This window comes from Acomys russatus, chromosome 8 (assembly GCF_903995435.1).
Source record: "Acomys russatus chromosome 8, mAcoRus1.1, whole genome shotgun sequence".
NCBI classification, from domain to species: Eukaryota; Metazoa; Chordata; class Mammalia; order Rodentia; family Muridae; genus Acomys; species Acomys russatus.
Window position 1 is genome coordinate 15325541 of NC_067144.1, and position 10673 is coordinate 15336213.

At 49.3% G+C, this 10673-nt stretch overlaps 1 pseudogene; it reads right to left on the minus strand.

Annotated features, from left to right (window-relative positions):
• Positions 1 to 342: 342 nt before the first annotated feature.
• LOC127193088 (NADH dehydrogenase [ubiquinone] 1 alpha subcomplex subunit 2-like) lies at positions 343 to 9337 on the minus strand (annotated as a pseudogene).
• Positions 9338 to 10673: the final 1336 nt, after the last annotated feature.

Consider the following 10673-nt stretch of genomic DNA (forward strand, 5'->3'; position numbering starts at 1 on the left):
GACTAAGAGTGGCCAGATAGTCAGGAAAAGGTCAGCTCTTCCTAGTTCAAAGGCCGAAGAATAACCTTTCAGTTTTTCTTTCTTTCTTTCTTTCTTTCTTTCTTTCTTTCTTTCTTTCTTTTTTTGTGGTAGTTTTTTATGAGAAATAAAGTTATATTTTTATATAAACCCACTTAGCCTCGGTGTTTGCACACGAAGAGGGGAGGGAATGAAGAAGAACATTCTGAAGCAGCACTGCACAGTGTTCGCTTTATAAGGAACACAGGAGCACCTTTCCCACGGTCTTCAGTCCAGTAGAGCGCGGGTCCTGTGCTCTTGCTCAGAGTCCTCAGGGGAGACGCCTCAGGCTTTGCCACTCAGCATGTTCTCCAGGGCTCTCGTCACCTCATCAGTACTCAAATTGTTCAGAGACACAGTCTTCTCTTGGCCAAAGGCAGAGCGGGGCTCATCCCTTAGGCTGAACCTCCAAACGTTCACGGATTAGCATACGCAGGCTGGGGTGTGCCTTCTTCAGCTCCACATAATGTTGCCGGATGAAATCCCTCACACCTTGGCTTCCGGGCGAACACTGGCATAAATGAATGCGAATCTCATGCAGCCCCAGCTTTGTACTGCCATCTTTTGGGCCAATAATTGTCAACTTTTCAAAAAGGAGTTCTCTGCAACATCCCAAGCTAACTCCCAACATCTATTAAGAAGCATACTAAATCGCTGGGCGTGGTGGCACACGCCTTTGATCCCAGCACTTGAGAGGCAGAGGCAGGTGAATCACCGTGAGTTTGAGGCCAGCCTGGTCTACAAAGCGAGTCCAAGATGGCCAAGATAACATAGAGAAACCCTGTCTTGAAAAACTAAAAACCAGAGAGAGAGAGAGAGAGAGAGAGAGAGAGAGAGAGAGAGAGAGAGAAGCATACTAAACTCTTGTTATGGCCCCAGGCTCTACCAACAACAGATTATCAAAGCACGCACTGGTGCCATCAGCCTGACCTAAACCAGGAACTGCAGCTCATATCTGACGGTCTTCGGTGGACCTTAGAGCTTAGAGGGCAGCCGCAGAATCGCTAGCACAGGACACAGTCCTCTGCACCCTGCCCCCCACCCCCATACTTCCACACCTCCATGCTCCTGCTAATCAGACAAGCCAAAGCTGCTCTAGACGAAGTAACTTTCTTGGCTTCTGATTGTTGGGGCATAGAAAGACAGCCGCTCCACAAGCAGTTCAAGGCTCCATAGGATCCATCCGCCTTCTGCTTTGGCCCCATCACTGATGCTCTCCAACCTCATCTACACCATCAGACTCTGACAACCCTAGCCAGGCCATCCATTCACCTCCACACAGACACACCGCTGTTCCCAGGTGTGCCCTTTCTCCCTCTCCTCTCTTCAGCATCCTTGTAAGACCTGGCCCAAAGACGCCCTAAGCTAAGCCTTCCCCATTTCCCCCAAGGCTAAACTCTCCTTAGAGCACTCAAGGTCATAATCAGAACACAAATCGTGCCACTGAATCCAGCTGGGCCCTCACTTGACCCTGTGGAATTGAAGCCCAGAGAAGCCTTCAACCCACAGGAACTACAATTTCCTGGGCGTGGGTCTCCCAGAACGTCCCCTGTCCTTCTGGAAGCCCAGCAACTGTCTACAGAACCCACCTGCAGGAGAGAGGGCAGTGAGGTACGCAACCTCAGGGGAAGGGACCCTCTGAGGGACAGCAGGTGCTGAGTTCATTGACTGAAATTGTTGGGGAAGGGCAGGGACATCTAATCTTTTTGTCCCTACAGAACAGTCCTGGCTGGTGGCCAAGGTGCCCGGGGAGGAGGTCCTGTCCAGGTAGTTAAGCTTCCAAAACACTTTGTGCTTGTTGGCATGTCTTGCCGCACCTGTTTAGTTAACCAAAGCATTCTGATCACAGTGTCCATGGAAGGCTCATTTGATGTATTTGAAATTCTGCATTCATGCCACTCCAGCCCGGGTCTTCCATCTGCCGGCCACGCCTTGTATTAATTAAGTTGGCAGAGGAAAGCAAACCCAGTTAATCCTCTGGGGCAAAGGTGGGGCTTCATTTCCAGAGGGGTCCTGTCTCATCGTGCAGAGCGTGAGGAGGGCTCATTGGTGTTTTGCGCATGTATCTGCCGGGCAGTACTCTGTGTCCAGCACTCGCTATTAGTTATAGCTTTGTTCTGAGCACTTTTGAGGACCAAAGAGTATGTGCAGGTATGCGAAACTGTGCCAACCGCTCCTGTATACACCGAGGCATGCGTGGGTGGGTATGAATGTATGAGCCCTTGTACTTGTTTGCCAGGGTGAATGTGGCATCCTTAGCATGTACACTGGGAGGACCAAGGTCTCTTTGCATTTTGTTATGCTGGAGGCACCAGGGAAGCTGACCTGCTTGGATCAATCGCTTGGGGTTTAAGAGAGAAAGAGAGGGGAGCAAGACCGACTCTGAGTTTGCTGTGAACACCATGTGATGATTAATTACTAGGACTTTGTAACTTTCCCTCCTGGAGATTTGGCAGCCTGGGAATACTTAACTTTCTTTCTTTAAAAAAAAAATAATTTGACTTTTAAAAAAGATTTATTTATTATTATGTATACAGTGCTCTGCCTGCATGTGTGACTGCAGGCCAGAAGAGGGCACCAGATCTCATTATAGGTGGTTGTGAGCCACCATGTGGTTGCTGGGAATTGAACTCAGGACCTCTGGAAGAGCAGCCAGTGCTCTTAACCTCTGAGTGATCTCTCCAGAATACTTAATTTTCACTCTTACTACTTCCTGGTGGGAGGGCTCTGAATTATTCCTACAGTGCTCTGCTTGGGTCATTCTGAAGGCACTTTGGGGCCATGAAAGACACCATTTCATGGAGGATGTTCCAATGGATGGTGTTGGAGTGGAGCTTTCTGGAACAATACAGTGCAAGGCTTCATGAGAAACAAGGGCTCATCAAAGTAAGCCTGGTCTCGGGCGTGGTGGCACATGCCTTTAATCCTAGCACTTGGAGGCAGAGGCTGGCAGAGCGCTGTGAGTTCGAGGTCAGCCTGGTCTACAAAGCAAGTCCAGGACAGCCAAGGCTAACACAGAGAAACCCTGTCTCGAAAAACCAAACCAACCAACCAACCAAACAAACAAAAGTAAGCCTGGTCTCTGGGATCTGACTGACCACTGACTGACCATGTGACCTTGGAAAATTAGTCACCCACCTGTCACTCTCACCTTTGTCTTGGGACCTGCTTCTTTATCTGTGAAACTACTGACTTGAATTCTATCATGTCTTGGACACCCGGCCCCCCAGGCTCTAGGAGTCTATTGTTTGGGAGTGAATCATGAAGCTGAAATTGTTCTTAGCTTATCATCTCTAAGCAGAACTTCCACATTTCCCAGGAGCAAATGACTTCGTCAGAGCACATCAAGGCACAGCAGACAGAATATGCGTTCAGGGGAAGAGCCAGGCCCGTCCTGGTGTGTGTGTGTGTGTGTGTGTGTGTGTGTGTCCCGGCCGAGTGGCTCTCAGTGAGCCATTGCAGGAGTCTACCCATTGCCCCCCTCCACCCCTGGCTTCCAGCAGAGCATCCCCTCCAGACTCCCATCCCTTCCTGACCTCCTACCCAACTTCCCAACACCACACACCCGTTCCTCAGGGCATCCGAACCGCGTGCATCTCTGTAGCAAACACAGCTGGCGGCACCTGGGAACTAATAGCCAGGCTCCATGATAGACTTGTCACCCTAATTTCCAGGAGACTGATTCGCATATGAAGCCAGAGGGCCTCTTTCTAAGGGCCATGTGGTCTGTCTCTTATAACTACTCTGTTCTTTGATCTGCCTCCCCAATCAGACTGTGAACTCTTTAAAGATGGGAGCCATGGTTCGTTTCTGTTTGCATCCTAAGGTTTGGGGCAAAAGAGGGGCTCAGTTAGCACTGGGGGGTGAGTGGCCTGAGCCCTTGTTCTTGAAGGCGATGAATCTGACAGCAATGAAGGAGAAGCCCACAAAGTGGTGCATATAAAGCCATTATGGATTTGAGAAATCACTCTCCTCTCCTCCAATAAAAAACAGTTGGAGCCGGGCGTAGTGGTGCACGCCTTTAATCCCAGCACTTGGGAGGCAGAGGCAGGCGGATCGCTGTGAGTTCGAGGCCAGCCTGGTCTACAAAGTGAGTCCAGGATGGCCAAGGCTACACAGAGAAACCCTGTCTCGAAAAACCAAAAAAAAAAAAAAAAAAAAAAAAAAAACAGTTGGAAAGGAAGGATATGACATGAAAACTAATACAGGAGCGAGTGTAGAAAGGACCAGAAGGGACAGAAATGGCGGTTGAGGGATTGCAAGATATGGTTAAATTGGAGTGTCTGGGCATAGGTCTGTGAAGCCACCTCACCTCCTCCAACCTCACCTCCTTCCATATCAGTTCTTTTGATCAAACAAGAACTTCCAGCCCGTACCCTTGAGGCTCCGGGAAGGAAGGCAATGTTTGACGACAAGTCTTAGCACCGGACCTCCGTGCACTTGCCGGGCAATGTTGGCTAAGCCCCCACCATCTCATGCGTTGGCTTCCTTCTGTCTAAAATAAGTATCTTCTCCAAAGGGCTCCTGTGAAAATGAGCTGAAGTCTGTCTCGAGGAAGGGTGAAACCATCTTGAGTGAAAGATGTCACCTGGTCACCAGCTTCCTTGAGACTGTCCAGCCTGAGTCTAGCACTGAGTTCTGTCTACAAGCTCTGAACCTAGACTCAGCTTCAACTTTCCTTTCAGGGACGGAGAGGGGAGGCCTCCACATCCTCTAAAAACCTCTTGCCTCTCCGAGGCCCTCAGTTTGTATTTCCCAGCACAGAGGGTCCCCCTTGTCCTTAGGAAAGCGACTTGGCTTTGCTCCAGCTGTAAAACCCACTGAGTAGGCCCACATTGCCATCTGAGCGCCATATCTGCGAGCAGCAGATGTGTAGTACATGCCTACATCGCTGCATACATCCAGCCCGTTTACACCAGCCTAGGGAGGGGGCAGTGCCACCTTTGTTCTTTTAGACATATCCAGGCTTCTGCAGCAGGGCCACCCACCTACATCTGAGCGGGTGGTACACACTGAAGTCTGTTTGAGTGGCACCTCTCAGAAGTTCACAGTGTATAACCTAAACAGATGTATGCATGCTTTCTCTCCCCAAACCCCACAGCAATCCATGTCCTGTTCCTTATGAATAATTTAAGGACCCCAGGAACAGCTGTGCTCTCAGCAGGCACAGGTAGTTCAAATTAGCCACAGATCTGCTCTTTTGAAACAGTCTCTTTCGTTTAAAATATTCTAGGAAACCGAGAGAGAGAGAGAGAGAGAGAGAGAGAGAGAGAGAGAGAGAGAGAGAACAGCAATCTCCTCATAGCCATGTAGGAGAGCAAAAAGGCTGGGATTGAGAATATAGAGAATATAGCAGGGAAAGTTCTAGAATGTTCATTCAGTATATCCCCTTTTTCTTGATCCTGCCTCCAGACCCCAGACCTTGACCTATGGTGAAACTTCCTGATGGCCCAAGCATGTCATGACCCATTTTACAAAGAGAATGACGAACATTGGTATGGCAGAATCTCCTGACATGCGTTGAGCATGCCCTCTGAGATGGCAGGTGGGTGAGTACATGGGGAGGGCAAGTGTTGGGAAAGCACCTCACCCCAGAACCCCAGCAGCTGTTCACTCTGAATAAGCCAGGAAAGGGGCCCAAACATCACCAACCTCCCCTGCACCTCCAGCAGCCAGTCCCTTCCCCTCTCCTTGCCCTGCCTAATGAGCCACTTTCCATTCTTGACTTCATGTCACAGTGGAGAAGCAGTGGCCCGTTTATCCTTAATAACATTACTGGAAAATAATAGTAATTACATAAGGACTACAGAAGAATCGTGCTGAGGTCAGTGAGGAGGAGAATGATTTTTAGTACATTTCCCCAATGAATAGGCGATTATGGCCATAAAAGGTACATTTTCCACTTATAGAATGACCACTTTTTGTCCTTGTGAAAGGAGGGGGAAATGTATGCATATTTATGCAGAGCAGGTAGCCTGAGCTATTTGGGATAAACTGCCTTCTTTTTTCAAAGTTATATTAAGCTTGTTCTTGGGCAATTCCACACCTGTACACAACGCAGAGTGACCATTCTCCCCTCGCCTGCCATCTTCCTATTACCCCATCTACCCCAACTCTTCCCTATGAAATTTTCCCCCACATTGGTGTCTATTTCTTTTGTTTTGTGACCCACTGAGTTTAGCCAGAACCATCTGTGTGACCATGGATTGGACTTTGTTCCCAGGAGCCTGTGGGGGTGGGTGGGTGGGTGCGTGGGTGTGTAGACAGTGACCCCCTGTTTCCAAATCTATCTGAGCCCATAGTTCAGCAGTGAAGGGTATGACCCCATAAGCCCCTCCCACTTCCATGACTGACTGTTAACAGGGCCAATCTTGTATGGGCCCAGTGCTGGTACCACAGTTGTGAATTCTTGGTCACAGTGGTTGTCTCTTGATCAGAGGCTGACAAGTCTTCAGCCCATCTTCTGCCTCTTACAAACTTCCTGGCTCTTGTGTAAACTTAGCCTTAGAATAAGCGGTGCAAATATCTTTATAGTCAAGCCCTCAGCCGTCTCTTGTCCTCAGTATCTTGGGTGGCCATGAAAGAGAAGTTTCTTTCCTCCTTGACCCTTCTAAAATGAGTGGGGCCCCCAGTCCATCTGGAGCCAGTTTGTAGGGAGGGAGGCATGATGCCGGAGGAGCTGAGAGTTTTACATCCAGATCCACAGGCAGCAGGGAGAGCAAGCCACTGAGCCTGGCTTGGACCTTTAAAATATCAAAGTCCACCCCTAGTGATGTACTTCTTCCAACAAGGCCACGCCTCCTCATCCTTTCAAATGGTGCCACTCCCTGGAGATCAAGCATTCAAATCTATGAGCCTGTAGGGGCCGTTCTCATCCAAACCACCACATATCCCATAACATGTGACTTAGGTGACTGGTTCTAGACTTTAACCAGAAAAAGAAAGGAGCAAGAAAAGCCAAGGTTGTTTTGGGAAAGAAAAGTAGAGTTGGAAGCATTACAGTCCTCTCTCAGAGACAAGCTGCTGTGAGTGTAAGAATGGAGCAGTGAGTCACTGAAGGTGATGACTCTTGTGGGTGGGTGGTTTGGGTTGGCCTGCCTTCTGGTACTCAGGAGGAAGGGTTTCCACAGTTCCTAGGGCTGGGAAGGTATCCCAGCACAGAGGTGGACAGTGTCCCAAGGGTATCCTGAGGCATGGGAGCCTAGGAACCACGCAGCTCTGAGAGAAGGCTTCTTCAACAGAGACATTGCAGCTCCTAGGGGGAGGGTCACCCCAAACACATGAGGAGCTGAGGAGCCTTGGAGCCTGAGCTCCACTCCTTCTTTCTTCATTTCTTCTTTCTTCTCTTCTTCTTCCGACGAGAGAAACACATAGGCACTGCATCTCTTAAAAGAGATTTATTGGGGGGATGAATCCAGGAGAGGAAGGATGAATCCAGGACTGGCTGCCTCTGCTTCCTGGAGGAGACAGCAGAGAACTGGGTAGACACAGCCATTATAAAGGATTTTTTAGGGGACGGAGCTTTCTGGGACAGGGATTTCCAGAGTGTAGGTTGGTGGGATTTTTAAGCCTGAGCTGGAGGACACTCAGAGATTGATGGGTTTTTTTGTCCAGACTTTTCTTCCCAAATTAGCATAATCTAAGATGAGTCCTACTGAGGACTGAAGATGGCAGTTACAAAGGGGCCATGGGGCTGGGCTGCTGGAGCTTTCTCAGGCAGAGGTCTGACCACTTTTCTGCCTTGAGGGGTAATAAAATTTAAAAAGTGTCCAAAATTAATGAAGTCTACTGTGAAGGCAGTAGACTGAATCCAGAAAGGTTGGTGTCATCACGGAAAGTTCCCACGGTAGCTAGCTTCAGCAGTCTTTCTGAGGCAGGAGAGGTGTCTGGTTTTCATAGAGCAGTCACCTGAAGCAGGAATAGTCACCATGGACAGCTCCTGCTGAGGCCTTGATAAGAGCCGCCATTTTCAGCTCCACAGCCCCAGGGAAGGAGACGCTGACTGCTCTGAGGCAGGCAGGAGGACTGGCAGCCAGCCACTTGAAATTTTAGTGGCCCACTGCTCATAGCTCTTGGGGTGGGGCGTGGTGTCGCAGTGAGCCAAAGGGCTGGGAGAGGGAGGCAGTGGATTCCCTGAGGCCTGGGGGGTTGGGCAGTGGATGTCTGAAGCTTAGGGGAAGCAGCAGGTCACCACAGCTTGGGAATAGACTTCCATGGCATTGGGGCAGACTATTATTGCTTCCCCAGGCCGAGGCTTGAGGCAGGACACCATGGCTTTCATCTAGGTGGTAGGTGGTAGTGCTGTCAGACTCAGCATCACCCCTATGGTCCTTCCCATGGCCTAGGCAACAGGCTGTGCAGCTCTGGGGCTCCCTCCACTGATGTAGCTGCGGCCAAGGCAGCAGAGTTAAGAAATCTCTACACTGAAAGTGATGCCCATGAAGACACTAGTAGCTGACAAGAGCATGGGAATTTGCTTCCTTCAAACAGAAACGCTTCTTATCAAATTGGGGTGTGAGATAATTGACTCTGTATTCATTTTGACAAAGACTTGTTAGTGTAAGTGGCCGCTGTCCTGACCTCAGCCCTGGCCCCGAGGTCCCTCTCCTATCACCAGAGAGGAAGGCAGATCACCTCATGGTGGTGTAGCCCACCTGAGGGAGGCCATACTTTTCACGAGGGTTGAGTTGACCCCGGCTTGCCCATTGTCTCATCATAATAAGAATTTGAAAAAGACGCTCTGAATATTCTCAAAGTCTTCTTGCTTGATGCTTCCCACCCAGAGCCATGGGCAACGAGAGGCTCTCATTAAAGATGGCACACATGTTGGCCAGGGCCCCAGGGAACTAACTCTGTCCTGTCTCTGCAGAAAAAGATCAAAACAGAACTTGTGACAAACCCCAAAGATGTGGTCCTCTGGCTGTGGCAACTCATGCCATTAGCCGCCTGCTACTTGCCTCACACATTTCAAAAGCTTGGGTGAGTGGGGGGTGGGCGGGGAGGGGGGCGACACAACACATAGTGACCCTTTGTAAATTAGGGGCAAAAGAAGCTTAGAAATGTGATAGACATCAAACTATGGTCACCCAGCCAACTCTAATGAAAGAAAATGGATTATCTTAGACACTCTCTCTCTTGCTGTGATGAAACACCATAACCAAAAAGCAAGTTGGGGAAGAAGGGGTCTATTGGGTTTACACTTCCACACTGTGGTCCATCATTAAAGACAGGACAGGAACTCAAACAGGAACCTGGAGGCACGAGCTGATGCAGAGGCCATGGAGGACTGCTACTTACTGGCTTGGTCTCCGTGGCTTGCTCAGCCTGCTTTCTTATAGAACCCAGGACCACCAGCCCAGAGATGGCCCGACCCACAATAGGCTAGGCCTTCCCTATTAATCACTAATTTTTAAAAAATGCCTAATAGCCAGATATTATAAAAAGCATTTTCTCAATTGAGGTTCCCTCCTCTCTGATGACTCTAGCTTGTGTCAAGTTGACATAAAAGTAGCCAGCATAGCAGGTAACAAACATTGCATCTCTTTGCCAGGGCTGCCATGCCAAATGACGAATGAATGGCTTTATAGCAATAGACATTTACTGTTATGTCCCCGGAAGCTACGCCATCAGAAACCAACATGCTGCCAGGCCATTATCCCTTAAAGTTGTGAGAGAAAAATATTCCTTGTCTCTTCTGACTTCTAGGTGTTGTGTGCATTCCTTGGCTTGTGGCTGCATGACTGCATCTCTGCCTCTGTCTTCGAGCCATAGAGAGCAAGCCACATTCCTTCCTCAACATCTTGGTCCAAACAGGGCAGTGATCGATGCTACAGCGTAAGTAACCCTCGATGTATAAAAGGCCCTTTATACAAGTGACATCACATTCCCAAGTTTCCAGCTAGCCATGGACATGTATCTTAGGAACCACCACTCAGCCTGCTATACACACCCACCTCTCCCCCCCTGCAAAGCTCACCAGACCAACTACAAACTCCTAGCTGTGCAGAGTGGCAGCAGCCCAGAGTACAGCTGTTTTCCACAAATTATGTTTCCCCAACATCGGATTATTGAATCTTCAAACAGACCCGGGAGGAGGGTATGACTATGCTGTTTCAAACAAGAGGAAACAGAGTCAGAGGGTTTGAATGATGTGCTGCAACCATAACGGCTTCTAGAAATAAGGGATGTGACACAAATCCAGGTCCAGTGATGAGAGGGCACAAGGATCTCTTCCAGAGAAAAGAGATGTTTTATTTGTAAGAATGTTCTCACATTGTAGCCTCGGAAACTTCCATGGCCACCTCTTTGCTCTTTCTCAACACCTTCTGCTACTAGAAGTGCCTGCCCCGTAAGTATCCGGCTGGCCTGTTGTCTCTTACGTGTCTGCATTTCCCCTTCCTGTCTGAACTAAGAATATTCTACAAAGGCTCCAAATGACAGCCCACGTGTAGCAACCGCTCAAGGAAAGGCAAGCAAAGAATAGTCTCTTGCAGCCATACCTCAGGCGGAGCATCAGGCATCTTCACTGAGAGGGCTGACCAGCCGACAGCAGCAGGCAGGGCCTGCTCCGAGGCACTCCACATTGTGGAGCATAGCGTTCTTCAGGCTGTGCCTTG